The sequence below is a fragment of the Protopterus annectens genome, chromosome 9.part0 (assembly GCF_019279795.1).
Source record: "Protopterus annectens isolate FY-2018-M chromosome 9.part0, PAN1.0, whole genome shotgun sequence".
NCBI lineage: Eukaryota > Metazoa > Chordata > Ceratodontiformes > Protopteridae > Protopterus > Protopterus annectens.
Genome location: NC_056743.1, coordinates 1,785,580,527 through 1,785,601,037, shown reverse-complemented (window position 1 = coordinate 1,785,601,037; position 20,511 = coordinate 1,785,580,527). Strand labels below are relative to the sequence as shown.

General features: G+C 36.9%; 1 protein-coding gene across 4 annotated transcripts in view; it reads right to left on the bottom strand.

Moving 5' to 3' along the window:
• The window catches only part of GCDH (glutaryl-CoA dehydrogenase), a 455,659-nt gene that overhangs the window by 399,737 nt on the left and 35,411 nt on the right, over nt 1-20,511 (bottom strand). The window lies entirely within an intron of this gene.

The following is a 20,511-nucleotide window of genomic DNA, read 5'->3' as shown; positions in this document are numbered from 1 at the left end:
ACAACCTTCAATGAAGGTACGCCCATTCACGCATGTCTCCACACAGAAGACACTCTAGCTGAGAATCGAACAGGACAACGTCTAACTGTGAGGCGACAACGCTACCGCAGCACGAATGAGGCAAAATGGGCCATACAAAAGAAAAATGAAAGGTAATCCAAGCTAAGCAGAAAAAACAAATTCCTTAAGCAGTGATTAATGGAAGAACAATAACTTGAATATTTTGGAAGTAATTGAACTATGATACAACATTCAGATGCAATTCCTAACAATACCAAAGCTGAAGAAATTGAAGCAACACCCTTTACAAAACAGAACATATTTTAATTTATTTTGAAAAGGGTGGTGGCAAACTAGACATCAAGGATTCATTTTAGTCTTGGTCTGTCTACAGCATGCGACTGGAAAAAATTAACACATTTACAAAATACAAAGAAGACATAAGACTATCCACCCTATATGGGTGATATACAATTAAATAAAAGTAATTAAATGTGAAAACTAGGACACAAAGCATTAGTACAGTATGCATAAGCAACTCCTTAACAGATGCTAAGCATGACAGATGTTATGGGCACATACCCCAAATAAACATTTAATGCATCAGAATCATTTTAGATTAATATCCCCCCCCTCACATTCACAAAGAATATAACCAAAGACGAAGGTATCACTCAATCAAAAATGATTAAACTAACTGCTTATGGAAAAGAAATACCAGCAAACACTTATACCATATAGAACTTATAGTTCTGTCAACTAACTTTCTCCATGTCGCTAAGCAGAAACTTTTAAATGTATATAAAAAAACTAAGTAAACTGCAGAATATGACACAGTACAAAAAAACTCACAGATTTCAATGCCAGGAGTGCCCCTACAAACAGGTCCACAGCATACCCCTTACTTACCGAAACAGAGATATCTCTCATTATTGACAAGCCTGCAAACCATAACTTTTATAAAGAACTGAAGAAATATGAGGCAAGCAGCTTTACATTTTAAAATTACACAGACACAGACCATCTGGATTCCACAAAAGATACCTTAGCAGACACAAAAACAGAGACAACAATGTATTGTGCAGCCACAGAGCATGCCCAGTACATACATTGAATGCCCCAGACTACCAGAAGCTGGTGGAAGAGCACTAAAGTCCTTTTACATAATGATATTATTTAGAAAAGATAAGACTTTTTCTTAAATAATGTTATTGTATAATAGCAATAATCCATGTGTGTGTGTGTGTGTGTGTGTGTGTGTGTGTGTGCGGGTAATGCAGGATTTACCCACAGTTGGCTTTGTTTAATTACCCACATCCAGTCGTGGATAATTGCTAAAATGTTACATAGAGTGAACAAGCATGATTACTGTTAACTGTGACACCAATTAATAATAAATACAAATTCTATAGTAGTAAGTGGAATTTAATACTTGGGTATAATGAAATGTAAGGCACGATTTTTCCCCCACATCAACCATAATGCAACTAATTTGAATTTATTAAGATTATACTTTAAAAATAAAAATAATTTTAAAACATTTATAATTATCAAGTTAAGTTGTGGAGTGGAACTTTTTAAGGTACCAATGGTCTCTCATTTCAGCTCATGAAATCAGCACATTACTGTCTCAACCTGCAGACATTGAAAACAGAAACAAAGGCCTTTGAGAAGTAGGAACGTCCATTTAAAATATGACAATCTAACGTAAAATTTGAATAACAAACAGCACATAACTCTTCCCGCTTCTAGTAGAAATGTGGGATACTACTCAGAAACACTTAAAAAACAAAGTGACAGAAAGATAGGAGAAATATAAGCACATTATTAAAGAGGCAGCATAAAATCTGTAGACTTTAATGAACTGCACTGCACAATTCGATCATACAAGGTTATGCAATTGTGGTTCAGAAAAAGGGAGATGTAAGATATAATTAGTGCTGCCATTAGTAGGTTGGTTAAATAATGACGTTTTCTGAGTACTAGATAGCTTCGAAATTCATGTTATGAGGGGAATTCAGAAAATGTTGTGAAGGGGAAAATCAATCCAGAAAATAGGGACATACCTACAAAAATAGGGACATCCTCCGCACATGTGTAATTTCTGCCTGAAAACAGGAACATGTCTTCGAAACAGGGACAAATGAGAGGTCTGACTACTGTCAACACTGATATGTTGCAAGCAAACAACTTTTAACACAGGAAAGTATGATTATCTTTAAGGTTCAGTATTTACAGAAATGTCAGCATTTTCTGTGAGTGACTTTAATAGCATGAATTCCTTGAGCAGATACAGCTTTTAAATGAATATTAAAATATTAAAAACTTGATATACGAGTGGAGTTTTGGGAAAATGCTTGATATCTTGTCAACAAGAGGAATCAAATTTAGTTGAAAGACCTAGGCGATCTATGAAAGATTTAATAATCATAATCCAAAACGGATCATTAATAGATTTTGCATGACAAATTCTGGAAATTTTAAGAGTGTACAGTCAAGTAGCAAACTGGCTAATTTTAGGCCTCCTTTGCATTTTGAATCTGAAGGACTCCCCCTCCCCTCTGTTTTCCTCCCACCAACAAAGATCTGTATCATGTGTTGCATTACTACACAAACTGTCTAACAGGTTGTAAGCATGTGCATCAGTGCTATTGGTGATTTGCAGTGGACTGGTTTCTCGTCCTATCTTCCGTATAGTTTCTGAGAAAGCTTCTATCTTACTGTGACCCTGACAACATAAAAAAATGGAAAAAAAAAATTCCCAATTATATAATTTTTTCTGCATTGTTATAATACCCCAGTGTCACTATAACACGGTCTTAATTATTTTAACTTTCTTGTTTTTTTTTTGCCTTGGTGCTTCTTGCTCCACTACCTGTTCACCACCAAGCCTCCATCAACTGGCTTTGAGCCCATCTGTGCCTCCGGACTGACTGTTCCTAGCATGGGAGAGAATAGTTCAGAAAGTCTATTAGCCTGGCAGTCATGAAGGTGCATTATGTCCCTTGTCCACTTCCCTACCTTCTGCTGATCTACTGCCAGAAATGTGTGTCATCACCCCTTAGCTTGGGTTAGTCTGACTTGCTCTTAGATTGGTGGGCTTCAGTATCTATACCAGTCTGTCTCCAGTCAGGAGGTACATAATAACCTTCCATCAGCAATTCATATCACACCAGAAGCAAGTATTCACAGTATGTAAAACTCTCTCACACCTGGTGGCTGATGTGAGCACCTCTGTCACCACAGAGACCTCCTATGCCTTCACCAACATACGTATGCTACCCAGACAAAAGTCTACATGGATTACCATCACCGGCTTGGGAAAGCCAAACTCACATTCCCTGGACCACTGGTGTGATGCAAGCCTCCATTTGAATGAGAACAATCAGCTGAGGAACCACCACTCCTTCCTCATGGGGTGGGCGAACTGGTATAAGCCAGTCACTTCCACTCTCCGCTACATAGCCATTCAGCTCATGAGCTGGTACTCAACTCTGGGTCATAGATTAGGCTTCATCCCTCTATGATACACAGCCAGTTCTTTGTACTATTTCTTCCCTAAAAATATCATAGAAGGGAAGCTATTCAGACCTGATTTTATTTCACAGTCAAGGACATTTCTTCCCGGAATATAAGATATTTTGTACTTTACTTTTCTTCCTGGTCTTGTCACCAGTGATTCAGAACTACAGTATGATGTAGTCAGGCTTTTTTCAGCAGCTCTTCAGATCACATAAGGGAAGTGATATTGGAGAGTGGACTCTCTGTTCTACAACTGACTTACAGAACCATACATGAGTGCCTATTCCTTCCCACCTCTAAGGGACGATGCTTAAACCGTAACACTTTCATCTTACAATGCGTTTACTCCAAATGGCTGGCACAGGTCCAGGCTTGCCATATTAGTGCTGTTTATTAGCTTAGAAAAAGAAAGAAGGAAAGGTCAACAAACCTGAAAAGCTTTGGCCTCTGTCTTATCCTGCAACATGAGGCAAGCTGCCCTACGTTTTTGCACTTTGCTCTTTAGTGTGCAACAAAGTAAAACAATGTACAGAGAAGAAATTGCTCTCAGAACATATTATACTAAAAAAAGTGTCCACTTTCAGTTTCATTTTTACGTTACAACCATTCTGGGTGTATGCAGGCAAACTCTCAAGACACACCTCACTCAGATGAGGATGATGCTAGATGCTCTGTTCTCATAAAATAAACTCCTTGTACTGCATGGAGCACCATGATTACACTCGGATGTCAAGAAAAAGATAACCTTGTTAAGCATTTTCGTGATCATAACAGGGTTTAAGGATGTTTAACAAGTTTACTACGTACATGTAAGGGAGATGATGAATGGGTCACATGTAAGGGAGATGATGAATGGGTCCCATGCTTAGGAGAATGTCAGCCAACAAAGGACAGTGACATAATGTAAAACAGCCTTTGAAACGGTTAGAATTTCACTCTGCCACACTTATCTATCTGTATCATATATATATATATATATGTGCATATATATATATATATCTATATATATCTATATATATCTATATATATATATATATATATATATATATGTATTTGTGTGTATATATATATATATGGGTCTACCTGATAACACCGACACGCCAAAACACCGACACCACAAAACCAAAAGTTCAAAAACACAAAACTTCACATGCCCAACAAACCACAATCCCAACAATCAACAAAACAAATACCTTTTCCGAAAAACACACACACAACACAAGCACACCAATAACCTTACAAACCTACACTAAACCTTACATACACAACTATCCCTAACCCTAAGGTCCATCACTATCGCACACTTACCTTACACACTTACCTTACCTGCACCCTGACCCTAACATCCGTCCCTACTGCACACTTACCTTAACATGTCAGTGTTCTCAGCGTCGGGATTTTCAACATTTGGTCTTCTCCGTTGTCGATTATCTCGTTGTCATTCTTCTGAGCTTTCAGAGTTATCAGGTAGACCCATACATATATATATATATATATATATATATATATATATATATATATATATATATATATATATATATATATATACACACACACACATATATATATATATATATATATATATATGTGTGTGTGTGTATATATATATATATATATATATATATATCTATGTACACACACACGCACACACACACACATATATATATATATGTGTGTGTGTGTATATATATATATATATATATATATATATATATATATATATATATATATATATATACATACATATACATACATACACACACACACTCACACACATACATTTATATTATATATAAAGAAAGTGTGACAGAACAAAAGGGCCAATCCATTAACACCTACACTAATCGTACACTACCTATATTCAAGAACCTCCCTACCACATTCTTTTGTGCTTTCTACTCACTCAGAAAGATTACACTAAGTGTACATATAGGCTACACTTCCTTTATGAATCCCCTTCGATACTTAAGGCTACAAGAAAATCAGCAGGAAAACAAAAATTAGAACGAAAAAAGTGAGTTACACTTGCGTTGTTTCTTCACTTAGAACTGTGTATACTTTGTGTATGCCTTAATGAATCCCAGGGAAAGTGTCTAACAGCTTTAAAAACTGTTTTATCATCTGTCAGAGGAGCAATTTATTTCTGCCTTCTGTAGCTCTCAGTTGTCTCTGATTTTTGCCCTGTCCCTCATTAAATCTTTGATTTTCTGGTAGATCACAAAGGACTACAGTCCATCAGTAATGATGCCACCCATTAGAGCTTCATGCTTCTTATTGTTCAGAAAAAGCATGTTGATGCAAAACTTGGTTATTCTATTAACTTTTTAAGTGAACTAGAGCATGTTTTTTTAAACAGTCCTCAATTCTGATCCTTTGTGTATCCCTCTTTGTATTTGTCCAGAATACTTAAGCAAAGAAGTTGACAGGTATGTTGCTGTTTGACACCACTAAGTGCTTCACCAACTTTCAAAGCCAGTAAAACATTTTAAGCTTCTATGGGTTTTTTCAGTAACTGACAGTACATGGAGCAGATGAATCTGTGTACATTACAAAAATTATGAACAAGTGTCTGATCATAACCGTTACTATGTGTTCACAACATGGATATCACAGGTTCATAGGTGTGTACTAGGCTAATGGCTCTGGGGCCTTTACAAGCCTAGTCCATAGGATTACCTTGGCATAGTGTCACCCGACCTTAGTTCCCAGTGCCTCGGTCGAGTAAAGCCACTGGAGTGAATTTTCTATTTTTCTTGAAGAGGGCCAGTGAGGTGCTCTGCTTGACATGTAAGGGAAGTCTATTCCATAGCATGGGCAGTCTCTGGGTTATGAACCTGTCCCTCCAGCATGTTCTGTTGATTGTGGTAGTGAGGCTGAGGTCTCTGGAGCGTGGGTGTGGAGGGATTCGGATTTCTTTAGATGTAGCATTTCTAACAGAGTTGGGTCAGACATGGCTTTGTAAGTCAAGCAGAGATCGCCTCTAAGTAGGTGATATGAGACAGAGAATAGCTGGAGATCTATATAGGACAAATGTTTAAAGCCTAGTATCTTCTTTATGAGGTACTTTTGTGGCCTCTCCAGTTGTTGCAGGTGTTTAGTGAGGTACATGCCAAATGGGGCATTATACTCGATGATTAGCCTAATGAGGGAAGAGTAGAGGGAAACAATGACCTCTTTCTTCCTGGATGCAAAACCCTTAGTAATGAGATGTGCCACACAGAAGGACTTTCTGACCACAGTGGCAATGTGGTGGACAAAAGAGAGGTTGCTGTCAACCTTTGTTCCCAGATCTCTTATAATGCCTTCTGTGTTCAGTGGACTACCATCGATGATGGAAACTGGGTTTTTCCCAAAGGGGATGACAACACACTTTTTGGCATTGAGCTTAAGGCCATGGTTCTGACACCAGTCGTTGGTCTCAGTGAGGCCTTTCTGTAGGATGTCAACATCACTCGGGGAGTTAATAATAGCCCCCAACTTGCAACTGTCTGCACATTTTGTCAGCCAGAGTCCCTTTGTGTTGGCCTGAACTTCAGAGAAGTAGATACCAAACAGGAGAGGACTCAGGACAGAACCCTGTGGGACTCCACTCAGGACTGGTTGGCAGTCTGACTTGGAGTCAGCTACTTTCACATTGTGGGTTCTACCTGTGAGCCAGTTTGCAACCCACCTAGTGATATAGGGGTTGATGCCTAGCTTAGTGAGTTTTTCTATGATTCCTGAGTGGGGAATGGTATCAAAGGCCTTGGCCAGATCAAGATAGGCTGTATGAACCACCTTGCCTTCATCCACAGCTCTGGTGACTGACTCAAAGAAGTTGACCAAGTTGAGCAAGCATGAACTACTCTTCACAAAACCAAACTGTGTTGGATCCAGAGTTTGGAGATTCCCTATATCCTTGTTTATTATGTCCACGATGATGCGCTCCATAGCTTTGCATATCAGACTCATCAGAGTAATGGGGCGATAGTTCCCAGGGTCTGTAGTCGCTCCTCATTTGTGGAGAGGGATGCCTGTAGCAGTGCGCCATTCGGTAGGGACAAAGCCTGAGGTGAGGCTGTGACTGAACAGGGCACACAGGTGAGGTGCCAGTTCACTCTGTAGTTCATGTAGAATACAGCCAAGGATATTGTCAGGTCCAATAGAAGCTGTATTCTTGGCCTTGGACAGTGCTTTTTTAACCTGTGCAGCAGAAATTAAAAAAAATTAAAAAATTAGAAATTAGACCCATTATAGAATACAACGCCCCATTTGGTATGTACCTCTCAAGACATCTGCAACAACTGGAAAGGCCTCAGAAATACCTCACTAAAAGAATCACAGGCCTAAAGCAGATGCCCTACGCTGGCCACCTTAAAAAACTCCAGCTATACTCTGTCGCATATCGTCTACTCAGAGGCGATCTCTGCTTAACATACAAGGCCATGTCAAACCCAGAGCTGTTGGACATGCTACACTTAAAGAAATCCCAATCCCTCAGAGCTACACGCTCCAGGGATCTAAACCTTGTCATCACAATAAACAAAACATGCTGGAGGGATAGGTTCCTGACCCAGAGACTCCCCAGACTCTGGAATAGATTGCCCATACATGTCAAGCAGAGTGCCTCTTTGGACCTCTTCAAGAGGAACCTTGACGATTGGATGGGAGAAAGGAAATTCACCCCAGGGATCACGTCAGTCGCCCTGCTAGACAGGGGTCCAGGAAAGTAAATAATGTGGGAAGAAATAGCCAGGGAATTGTTATGGCTAGGCTTGTATAGGCCCTAGGGCTGATAGCCTAGTACCAACCTATGAACTTATGAAATACTGGCTGCCTGGCCAGTACTGGTATTGTGACTGGTCCCTTGGGGGGAGAGAGGGGTAAAGTTGGCACTGAATCTGTCGGCCAGTATATTGGCAATATCCGTTGGCTCGGTATAGGAGGTATCATTGTGCAGTTGCTCAGAGCAAATCTGGGTATTGCTGTGGAGATTCTTTACATAACTATAGAAGGCCTTGTGTTTTTTTTAGCTTTTGGAGGTGAATTTTTTGGCATCCATTTCTGGCAGTTGGTGAACACCGACAGCTGTAGTTACTGTGGTAAAGGGTTTGATTCCTTCAGCACTTACTTGCCTATTTAAATAGACAGTGCTTGGGAACAACTGGGAATTTGGACTAGGTTCATCAATGACTCCCTAGACTGCAAGCCTAGTGAGAACCTAAGTACATCATCCTTACACATTATGAAGTCCAGTGGTATCTACACATTTGCAAGTCAAATAGTATCAGCAACACCTACTCAGGGGATCTCAAATCTCTTTTGCAAGATTAACAGACCATGCTGGAGGGACATGAATGTATCACACAGAAAAACACTTCTATGAAACTGTCTTCCCCTCTATATAAATGAAAGTACTTCTCTACTCCATTTAAATGTAATTTGGAAAAATAAATAGGTAACCACAAATCCCCCTGCCATTTTGCACCAATGGCCCTTAAGACTAGGGGAAATGTAATTACCCCAACATGTACTTGTTTAGCCCACATTGGGAAATTCATTCCCCAAAATATAAGAGTAAATAATTACATGTGAATGAAGGACTTCGCTTAGGATCCTTCCACATCAACAGCCTAGAAAGTACCTATGAACCTATAATCCTCTGTACAGATTCCATGGCATAAGTATGATGTATTCAAGTGTCCTGCATGCTCAGCAGATGGGTAGGGCACAGTGAGAGCATATACTTGACTAGAACTAACTATTAAGTTTCTTCAACTTCTTCCCTCCATTCCACAGTGGCATAAGAACAGAAAAGAACACAGAAACAATGACATTAAATGGTTAGAAAAAGAACTGAAGTGAAGTGATAGAGCTGAGATGCTGGTGCAGCAGCTGGTGTAATTCCACAGGATGATTCCAGAGCATGTGATATTAGGCTGGTAAGGAAGACTATTCCAGGATACACCCTGGGACAGAGCAAGCCAAGCTCTGTTTACAGCAGTCAGAAAACAGTAGGATAAATGTAGTGCAAGACTGCATATGTGAAAAATGACAAGGCTTATGCCGCTGCAAGAGTCAGGTAAGTGGTGACAGCAGTGCGTGAATGACTACAGTACTGACAAGAGATGTTTACCGGTTTTCAAACAAAGGTGCTAGTCAGATAGATAATCTGTTGAATTATGTGAAATGGAATGTTTTGTGGCCACACATTATTTTTGTTGTTTACATGTTATCATCAGTTGCAACAGAGGTGTGCAACTCAGCAGTTTTGTTTTTCAAAAATTAATGTAAACTAAAGGTTAAGTTTTGGGATACTTTTACCAGGCAAAGGCCCTAAAAATACTGTCCCAGGAAAACAGTATTTAGTTTTAAGTTTTTTTTTCTCAAAAACATTTTTATTTTGTTTTCATAATAAACACATGCAAATGTACATATAACAAACACAATAAAACAATAACAAAACTATTTACAATATTTACATTCATCCATGATAAACAATGATTTTATCCATGAGAAGTTATCAGTATTTGTTCAAAAGGTTTTCCAATCTTTGCCACGCTATTTTTTATGAGTAATGTTATGAGTTCTATAACAAATTTCTTGCAGTTTTTTTTTACAAACAACTTTTGCTAAATTAATAAAATCTTTACACATCAAATCTTGTTTACTTTTCCAATTCAAAGTAATAACTTTTCTGGCAATTGCAAGAACTGACCAGAGTAACAATCTGAGATTTAGGTATTACATTAGCTATAGAAACACTGAGTAGGATTAGTGAGTTAGAAATATGACAGTTATCAGACCATAAAGCATTTACAAAATATCTGAAGTCTTTCCAGTATTGAACAACATTTCTACATTCAATGAACATGTGAACCCAGTTGGCCTCTAGAAATTCATCACATTTCCAACATTTACTTTCACTGTTTCTGAGTACAAGATTTATTTTATGTGGAGTATAGAAACTCCTATTCATAAATGTCCATGTATACAATCTCCAATATAATGAAGAAGAGGTACCATACATAGACTTCAATAACAATTTTTTGGATTCATCAGATATTTGTTCTCCATTAATCTTTACATAGTAATTCCAAAAATCTGAGTCAAAGTTCAGAGTGTCTTCTCTTAGTAGATTATATATAGGTGAGATACTTAATTTCTGAGTCAAAGTTTAGAGTGTATTCTCTTAGCAGATTATATATAGGTGAGATACTTAATTTCTGAGTCAAAGTTTAGAGTGTATTCTCTTAGTAGATTATATATAGGTGAGATACTTAATTTTTGATTATCTGTCTTTTCAAGACAACTAATAAAAATCTGGATCAAACTAGGTATAGATTCAGTCTCTAGGTTGATTGATACTCTCATTTTGTTTTCTATAAACTGCCGTAATGAGTGTATAAACAACCAACTGTCTTGACTCTTATCAAAACTACATAAAAAAAGACAGTTTAGTGGTTTAATACTCTTATTTTCAATAAATTGATGTCAGAATATCAAGTTATTTTCCTTTAATTTTTGCAATGCACTGATGTTGAAAAGAATCTAGGCAATCAGGGGAGTATGCTATAGGGAATATAAGAAATAGGAATTGTTTAATGCTGTAATTACAATCAATTACATTTTTGAAGTTATTAAATATTTGATTAATGCCATAAGAAAAATGATCAAACTTCTTATTAAATAAACAAAATTCACGTAAAAGCCAATGAACTCTACTTATTCCATATTGTTCCTTAATTTGATTTTCTATAGTTCTGACATCAGTTATATGACTCTCATGTACTGTTTTAAAGCCAGATATATAGGTAGGTGTGATCTAATGTAATAGTACATTAATTATAACTGATTTGGAATAAAGATCTAAGCTAGGGAATGCTATCCCATTACTGTTCCAAGCTCTAATGTGATATGTATATACAAATCCTAGGTTTTAAGGGGAACCATCAAAATTTAAGTAGCATGGAATCTAATTTTTTAAATAAGTTTTTGGGATGGGGTAGTATCAATGACTGTATTAGAAAACAAAATTTTAGGTAAAATTATCATTTTAATTAAAGAGAGCCTATCCTCCATTGTGAAGGACATTTTATTCCATCTTTTGATTAGTTCACTAATGGTGGTTATTAAATTGGGTCTATATTATAACATCGAAGTCTTACAACTTCGAATGTTATAATATTGAACCCAATAGAGTGAAACACCAAAAAAACAGTCAGAATAGCGATTTTTTTCCCCAGGGAAAAATTTGTTGTTCCGACAAACATACACACAAAACAAGCACACCAAAATAAATAATCCGCACACACACACTTCACAAAACCCTACACTAAACCATACATACACCACTAGCTATCCATTTACCTTAACCCAATCCTAACCCTAAGGTCGGTCACTATCGCACACTCATCTTACCCATTCCCTAACCCTAACTCACCTACGCCACCCTAACCCTCACGTCCACAAATTCGCACACTTACCTGACCCACGCCCTAACCCTAACTCACCTAACCCGGTGGCCAATCGCACACTCACCTTCGTTTGCACATTTACTTTAACCCGGTCCGTAACCTTCGCTCACAGTTGAGGAAATAGTGACGCTACAGAAACGGCCCACTGAATACTTTCCCTAGGAAAGTATTCGGTGTTCTGCAGCTTCGCTATTTCCAGCGTTCACTCTACTGGGTTCGATATTATAACATTCGAAGTTGTAAGACTTCGATGTTATAATATAGACCCATTACATTATTGCAGTTTAGTTTAACAGACTCTTTCCATGTACTCTTTTAACTGACGCCCAAATATTCTAATACAGCATTCTCCCAATTAAACAGGCTATTCTCTCTTAGGTTTTTGCTGATCTTTTTGTTAATCAGTAATGTTTTAGATTTATTATGATTAAATTTAAGCCCTGAAATTCTTTCAAACTTGCTTAAGGTATTTATAACATCATGCAAAGAACCATCAATATCACCCAATGTTAACGACATATCATCAGCAAATAACTGTTTCTTAGGACAATAGACCTTATTAATTTGAAAGCCTTTTATATTTTGCTTGTTTCTGATATATGCAGCAAAAGGTTCCATTGAAAGAGCAAACAATAATGGCGACAAAGGACAACCTTGTCTAGTTCTCTTGAGGATTTCTAGTGGTGAGGATAGACATGATCTGATTTTCACAGAAGTTGGTGCCCCACTATAAATTTTCATTAATAAGTTGACAAAATCTGAGGAGAATTCAAAACCAATCAGAATTTTTTTGTAGATAATACCGACTAATAGAATCAATACCCACTAATAGAATCAAAAGCCTTTTCTATGTCTAGGCTGATAATAGTTAGTTGTTGTTTGCATTTGCATGCTATGTCTATTAATGATAGTAATTTAATAATGTTATCTTGCACTTTTCTATGAAGAATGAACCCTGTCTGATCATTATGCATTAGATTAGGATAATATTTTCTTTATCCTATTAGCTAATATTGTCATGAAAATGTTATAATCAGTGTTTAGTAACGAAATTGGCCTATATGAATCACAAGATTTGGGGTCCTTACCTTGTTTTAATATGGGGGAGATAATTGAGTATTTTCACGATGGGGGTGTTACACATTTTTGCTTAACCATAGTAAAGGCACTCATCATTTTCTTTATTATATATTCAGGAAAAATCTTATATAGTTCAGGAATTATTCCATCCAGTCCTAGAGTTTTATTATCTTTTAAATGTTTTATTTGCTCTTTCACTTCTGCTAGTGTATTTGTTTTTTCAATGTTATTTTGTTGCATTGACACCTTAGTAGTTATATTTTCTTGAATAAAGTATTTATTACATTATATTGTCTCCAAACGTGATGTATTATTTATATCTTTATACTAGTTTTTGAACACTTCTAATATGCCCATTAAGTTAGATGCACTCTTAACTGAACCATCACTAAGTTTAATCTCATTAATAAGATTTCGACTGTTTTTTGTTTTTTTTTTGGATTTTACCGCTATTTTATGTAGATATTTGAGATTTACAGCATAAGATTGTAATTTCAATTTTTCCATGTTTACGGATACCTTATGATTCAGAACTTTTAAGTATTTTTGATTTAACTTAGTAATTTTGTTGTGCTACTTTATTTGGTTTTGCATCCATTTTTATCTTATCTATTTTTTTAAGTCTAAAAGTTCTTTGTCCCACTTTCTCCTTTAAGGTACCAAGATTTTATTCTACCATATATATAAACTTTAAAGGTGTCCCATAGTATAGTATCAGTCATGTCACCATTATCATTTTTTTCCATAAACATGTCTATTTCTTTCATTATCCATTCCCTAAAGTCATTTAACTTAGTTATGTAAGCAGGAATTCTCTGTAGAAATCTTAAATCATCTGTATGCGTAGTTAATGTAAAGTTTATAGCATTATGGTCCGAAAGTGGACAAGTCATTATAGCTACGTTATTTATTTTAGAGTATATATTACTTGATACAAAGATCTTATTAATGTTTGTGTACCAAACCAATATGAATAGTGAGTAGAGAATAAGGAATAATGTTCTCTTAGACCATGTATATTTTTAAGGTTCATCTGGTTTGTAGAGTGTGTTGAGTAGATGGAAAGAGTATTTTGAGAGGCTGATGAATGAAGAGAATGAGAGAGAGAAGGTTGGATGATGTGGGGATAGTGAATCAGGAAGTGAAACAGATTAGTAAGGAGGAAGTAAGGACAGCTATGAAGAGGATGAAGAATGGAAAGGCTGTTGACCCAGATGACATCCCAATGGAAACATGGAGATGCTTAGGAGAAATGGCAGTGGAATTTTTAACTAGATTGTTTAATGAAATTTTGGAAAGTCAGAGGATGCCTGAGGAGTGATGAAAAAGTGTTTTGGTACCTATCTTTAAGAATAAGGGTGATGTGCAGTGCTGCAGTAACTACAGAGGGATAAAATTGATCAGTCACAGCTTGAAGTTATGGGAAAGAGTAGTGGAAGCTAGGTTAAGAAGGAAGGTGATGATTAGTGATCAGCAGTATGGTTTCATGCCAGGAAAGAGCACTACAGATGCAATGTTTGCTCTGAGAGTGTTATTGGAGAAATACAGAGAAGGTCAGAAGGAGTTGCATTGTGTCTTTGTAGACTTGGAGAAAGCATATGACAGGGTGCCTAGAGAAGAGTTGTGGTATTGTATGAGGAAGTCGGGAGTGGCAGAGAAGTATGTAAGAGTGGTACAGGATATGTACGAGGGTAGTGTGACAGTGGTGAGGACTGCAGTGGGAGTGACAGATCCATTTAAGGTGGAGGTGGGATTACATCAAGGATCAGCTCTGAGTCCTTTCTTATTTGCAGTGGTGATGGACAGGTTGACAGATGAGATCAGACAGGAGGCTCCGTGGACTATGATGTTTGCAGATGACATTGTGATCTGTAGTGAGAGTAGGAATCAGGTTGAGGAGACTCTGGAGAGGTGGAGATATGCTCTAGAGAGCACAGGAATAGAGCAGAGAAATGAAGGTCAGCAGGGCTAAGACAGAATATATGTGTGTAAATGAGAGGGAATGGTGAGAATGCAGGGAGTACAGTTGGTAAAGGTGGACGAGTTTAAGTACTTGGGATCAACAGTTCAGAGTAATGGTGAATGTGGAAGAGAGGTAAAGAAGAGAGTACAGGCAGGGTGGAATGAGTGGAGAAGTGTCAGGAGTGATTTGTGACAGACGGGTATCAGTAAAAGTGAAAGGGAAGGTCTACAAGAGGGTAGTGAGACCAGCTATGGTATATGGGTTGGAGACAGTGGCATTGACAAAAAGGCAGGAGTCAGAGCTGGATGTGGCAGAGTTAAAGATGTTAAGATTTGCACTCGGTGTGACTAGGATGGATAGGATTAGGAATCAGTATATTAGAGGGTCAGCTCATGTTGGACAGTTTGGAGACAAAGCAAGAGAGACGAGATTGCGTTGGTTTGGACATGTGCTGAGGAGGGATGATGGGTATATATTGGGAAAAAGATGCTAAGGATGGAGCTGCCAGGTAAGAGGAAAAGAGGAAGGCCTAAAATAAGGTTTATGGACGTGGTGAGAGAGGACATGCAGGCGTTTGGTGTGACAGAGCAAGATGCAGAGGATAAGAAGAAATGGAAAGAGATGATCCGCTGTGGCGACCCCTAATAGGAAAAGCCGAAAGATGATGATCTGGTTTGTAAAGTCATTTAACTTTTTGGCTTGAGATGTTAGTTTTAATTTACCATTTTTAAAAGTATCATTGCCTGATAATAGGCAGTTAAAATCACCTGTTGCTATAATTTCCTCTTTTGCAGTTAAAGCAATCAGGTCCAGATATTTGTCAGCATATTTAGTACTCAGTCCTGGTATCCAGTATGTATTAATCAAAGTATAATACTTCCTACTGATTTCCAAAATAACCATGCTTAGCATCCTATCTTTATCTGAAATTGTATCTATAATTCTTGGCATAATATAAGTATTTTTCCATAGAAAAAGAGTGCCCCTTCTCTTAGTTTTAAAACATGAATCAGCAAGAATGGTATAGCCACTGAATGAGTATTTTTGTAGATCTTTTTTAATAGATGGGTTTCCTCTAAAAAGATGATCTGGGATTTATGCATTTTGATATATTTAAGCAAACCAGCTCTTTTGACATTAATGTTCAAACCATTAATATTTAATGATAAACATTTATAAATCATTGACTATAATGTGTATGCTATTACTAACTGAAAGACCTTTCTATCGTATTGACTTGAAATCTACTGAAAACTTACTTATCATGGATGCATAACGTGAATTAAAGCACTGCTTTCAAAAACCCAAAACTATTTACAAACACAAGCACGAAACATAAATTTTCTGGTTTAGTTAAAAACTTAACTAAACCATCCACCACCTCTCCAATACCACACAACACACATTATCCATCTCTGCTTAGAATATAGTACAAAAAACAAAAAAGAAAAGCATTATGAAGCAACTAAAGAAATCTGAATTCATGAAATATACATTAGAATGTCCAATATATCTGTAGCTACAGGAATATGTCACATATGATAATATCACCTCTAATAAGTAGATATACCAGAAATACACATCATATCAAAGTATGTATAAACATTAGAAGCTGAAGGTTAAGAAGATTGCCATTATTTTCAAGCCTTTTCATGAAACATTAGATAATTTAACTATTTTGCCAGTCATCTATCTAACATTTATCATGTACGGATCTGTTGTATATACGACACTTATTACAACATAACTGTTATATTTTGCAATTATACACATATTACTCATATACTCATATGTATTAACAATATCTATGTTGACATCTTTCATCAGGAATGGGGGAGAGAGAGAGAGGATGATGTCATTTAGTTACTAATAGTGTCACTGAATCTGCAGAATGTATGCATCTATAAGAGAACATAGGCATTTTCAAAGGAGTTAAACACTTTTATCAGAACTAATTATTTACCATTTAAAGTATCTAGTGAAGTATAACAGAATTTCAAGAGAAAAGAATTCGAAGTACAACCATTTAACAAGTTCAAAAAGTCAAATGATGTGATCACTGTTATTTTCCTCAAGCTGCAGCTTCATAAACAAAAAGCATCTAAAAATAGGCTCATGCACAGATGTCATTACTGTTGTTTCCTCAAGCTGCAGCTTCATAAACTTGTTTAAAAGTATCTAAATAGGCTCATGAACAACAGAAGTCTCTAGTGAAGAAAAAAGCATTTTCGGTGGAAATGTCAGCTCTTGAAGCTTTTAGAGTTTACAGAAAGCAAAAATAAATAAATAAATAAACACTCAAGCTGCCTTGTCAGTGCATGTCATGAATCTCCACAATGAGAACAGTCACACAGACCACTGTTTTCCTCACAAAATATCAACAACATGAAAAAAATTAACCCTTTCATATAAAAACAGCTATTTAGAAGTAACAACAGCTGCCTCAAACAGAAATCATATTATGAGGGGTGGAGCCTAGATGGCCAACTGACAGCAGTGAATTTGGAGAGCTCCATAAACTAGTATAATAATATAGGAACATTTTATTATTTTCAAGTTTAAAACGTCAGAAATCTATAAACTACTAAACTACATAAATATTAATTTTGGTGGAAATATACAAAAAATTTCTATCAAGTAACTTGGAGATATACTGAGTCACTGAATATGAAATACTCAAGGAATTTTCATCCAGATGCTGCTTTGAAAAAAGAACTGCAATTGATGACATCTACCTTACTGGAACTATCTTTGAAGATGGATGATTTTAAAAATGACTTGGAAAACCTCAAATTAAATTCTCAAAAACAGACATACTCTTAAGGAACTATTACAGCAACACCATACAAAATAACAAATATAGAGACTTCTCTAAATGACATTGAAGTGAGACTCAAAGAGGAAGAATTCCAAAAAGATTTTCTGCTTAAACAGAATACATGGCTGCTTAACAAAAATAGATGACTTAGAAAACAGGGAAAGGAGAAACAACATAAGGATCTTTGGTCTGCCTGAAAACAGTGAAGGAGAAGACATTATTTTATTCTTAACAACCTGGATTCCTGAATTTTTAGACTTGAAAGAGGGACTCTCATTTGGAATTGAAAGGGCACATAGGAGCACTGAGGAAACCTGATTCTAACTCAACAAATACTCCACCTACAGCCATAGTTATAAAATTTCTTTCACTTCTGGACAAGAACTAATATTAAAATCACCCTTAAAATACAATCAAAGTCTAATAAGGTTTGACAATGATTATTCTTCCAGAATACTAAGACACAGGAAAAAAGTCTGGCGAATAATAAAACTGTTGAAACAAAACAGCATTAAAGCACAGCTGGCCTTTCCAGCCAAGATAAAAATACCTTTAATGACTTATAAGAAGCTACTATATTCATCAAAAACAACAACATAGTGTCTATCCCAGAAGAAATGGAATGGATGGCCCCTACTCTTAAAAGAATAAAAGAAGCAAATCCTTGGACTGATGCTAGAAAGAAGAAACAAAAAAAACTGATTCCAAGATTGCTGTACCAAAAAATAACTCTTACAACTATTACATTTCTCAAATCAACTGATATGGTACATCACTTGTCATCCGTTTTTATTTAAAAAAAGGAGGGTTTCTTAAACAACTGAGACACAGTAATGATTTATTCAGAACGTTCAAAGAGTCCAATAATTCTTCACAAACAAAGGTAGGTCAAGATGAACTATTTACATTATATATAAGCCAAACAAAGCAACATATAATACAAACATAGAAGTTATTATTCCCCTACTTGAACTCAATAAATACTTATCTTGTTCATTTTTCATTGATTTTACTTATAATAATTTAAGCAATTAATTAATTCAACAAGGTACCATTCATCAGAGTTCAGACTCAAATGTAACAAATTAACATCATATATAATAGCAGTAACAGTTGAATGTTTTGAAAAAAATGATGTCATGGAGACTAATGCCTTCTTCAGTTAAAGTATGATTCAGAAATGTCATGCATATCCTGGTTAAATAATAGCACCAAGCTCTTAGTACAAATGTCATCATTATTATGTCTAAATATAGTTAATATCAATTATGGCAGGTATCGCAGCTACGAGTGCTGTTTGATCAATCCTGATATGGTGTGCCTGGATGCAGCAGTGTCTGCAGCTAGTACAAATGCCATTATTATTCTGTATAAACATAATTAATATCAATTATGGCAGGTATCATAGCTTTGAGTGTTATTTGATTAAGCCTGACATGGTGTGTGTAGATGTAGCTGTGTCTGGCAGCTGTTGTATGTTGTCGTTTTCATCTTCGGGAGGCTGTGGGGTTGCGGCTTGTGATCGAGGTTTACTGATGCTTGTGTATTTATAGGTTCATAGGTTCATACTAGGCTATCTGCCCAAGGGCATTTATAAGCCTAGCCCATAGTTATTTGGCTTTCGTCACCCCTTTAGTGAAAAACTAACTATATTTATTTGCTTGCTGTCTGTCAAGCAGTGACACTGAAGTAATCCCTGGATATATCCCCATATCCCCATCCATTGGTCAAGATTCTCTGAACAAGGCCTGCTCTGCAGCCAGCTTATCCCTGCCTTTGTTCGTACCCAGTTGTCTCTGGGGCCTGGGTGATGAATCTGTCCCTCCAGCATGTTCCCATGTATTAAAAACCAAGGTTTGCCTCTAAGTCGCCCTTTTGTGGTTCTGGGGATCTAGATTTTTGAGCATTATACATTCAAATCAGGAATTGGTTTGACATGGCCTTATAGTCAGGCACAGGTCAGCGAGCTGAGCAAGCGTGTGAGAATAGAGGCTGGAGTTCTTTCAGTCAGCAGTTCAGAGCATATTTTTTATTTTGTTTTTCTTTATTTTTTCTTTTTCCTTTTTTGGGGCAGGCCTGGGCAGCAAATGTCCTGTATGGGTCATTGGGGATTCATAGGGACTCATAGGTCCTAATAAGTCATAGGACATGAGTGGTGACCTTGATCCCTCCCTCTCCCTTCGCCTCCATGTGCAATGTGAGCCAATGTTAAGGTTTTCCTTTTCCTAACTTAAGTTAGCTCAAGCGAAGTGTCAACTGAAACCCCAGATCCAACATCCTTAGGAAGAGACATTTGGTGTTTTAGCCTGGATCCAGGGGAAGGTGGTGGATAAAACTGTGATTTGGGATATTTTGGCAGAGAACAGTTTGTTTATACATCTGCTGAGTGAGAGGTGGTAAGGCTGGAAGAATGTGTTATTTCTTGTTGTGGCTGCTTGTTGGAAGTTTTTTTTCTGTTTGCTCTCCGTTCTTTTTCTGGCTGCTGCCTCGCTGAAAGGGAGGGAATTTAGGCTTGAAGTTGCAGTGAAGTGAAGCTTTGCTTTAAGTGCATCGCGAGCCTCTGGTATGCAGTAGACAGACACACTAACAGAAGCACACACTCCCAGGTTGCTATGGTAACGGAGTGACGACAATGCTTAATGGCTCTGAGAAGCCTCTGAGATGATTCTCGA